The sequence below is a fragment of the Danio rerio genome, chromosome 11 (genome assembly GCF_049306965.1).
Source record: "Danio rerio strain Tuebingen ecotype United States chromosome 11, GRCz12tu, whole genome shotgun sequence".
In the NCBI taxonomy this organism is placed as follows: domain Eukaryota; kingdom Metazoa; phylum Chordata; class Actinopteri; order Cypriniformes; family Danionidae; genus Danio; species Danio rerio.
In genome coordinates, this window is record NC_133186.1 from 14,043,535 (window position 1) to 14,045,000 (window position 1,466).

Below are 1,466 nucleotides of genomic sequence, written 5' to 3' on the forward strand. Positions count from 1 at the left end.
TCTATTTAAACTGTTGGTAAATAGTTTGTTTTCATGATGACTTTATCTGCTAAGCTAAGTTTTGATTGGACAATAGAAGGACAGATAGAATAGAATAGAATAGAATAGAATAGAATAGAATAGAATAGAATAGAATAGAATAGAATAGAATAGAATAGACAGGACATACAGAAAAAAGCCTCTGAAATCAAGATGGAGGCTCAGATTGGATCAGTAGTTGTACAAGTTTTAAGCTAAATAGCTAGCTAGCTAAATCCCTATGTTTGGTTTAAAAGAAAGAATTGTATTAGTTCCCACTCAAAAAATGCTGTTTGTTCAAAATAATTCAACACGAGATGAAACAACACAGTTCTTGAGGTTTTTTTAGGGGGGAGATTTTATTTGTTTTATGTTAAATCTACTTAAATTTGTAAAAAAATAAAAACAATTTATAAGTTAACTGAATTCCTTCATGTTGTCCCAGCAAATCGATTGTGTGGAACTCGACATTGTTTTTATAGTGTGAAAGCATAACTTAAGATGGTTAAATAATTTATAAATAAATATGCAAGCAGTAGCATTGCATATTTGGAAGTGAATTATGCCTCAAGTGTATTTTAGGCAAATGATTTGCAAGCGTCATATGATCTAAGCATGTTTCACAAGCAAATATGCCTTTGGAGAGCAAAAGAAAACATCAGAAATCGAAAAGAAGTCCCTGCATTACACTGCACAAACAAATCAGCAGTGATATTTGTGTCTGTCTGTCCTTAGAGAGGCTTCCTTAGATGGAGACATGACGTTCAGGGCTGTGCATCTGGGTGTGAGACCCTTGTTGACTTCACAGGGGCAGATCAGTTTGCTGTAAAGCCTGGGGACTTCGTGGAAACTGAAGAAACTTTATGGGCAGATCAAGAAGCTATACAGGCTAAAGGAATCTCCCAAAATATCTTGACCTTGTTTATGCCAAAATATGACTTAAAATGTACTTGTTTTGGTTTGTAATGTATCTCGAATGCATTTGGAGGTTCTGGGAGCGTCTGAAGGCTGAGTTGTTTATTGCATTTCCAGCTGCCTGTTGGCTTTGTTCTCTCTGGACAGCGCCGAGCTCTGTCCGTTTCCCGAAAATTATGCCGAATCAAAGCTTTAGCTCATTGCCAAACAGATTAAGTCAGATTTTTTCCCACTGATAGAATGCAATGAGGTGTTTAGTGTTTAGCAAAAAGCATTTGTGCTATCATAACCGCTGCAAAATGGAAAGCAAAACATATGCTTGCAAGATTTGCATGTATACTGAAAAAATACTTTTTTTACTTGGAGATTTTGTTTTGTTTTTAGTCAAATATCTAAACATTCTTAAATCAGGAAACATTTTCTAAATAGTAAAACATATTGTCTTTGTTTTAAGGTATAATATAATAAATTTAAGTGAGCTTTTGCTTAAATAAAGCAAAGTAATCTACCAATGGGGTAAGCAAAGTAATCTT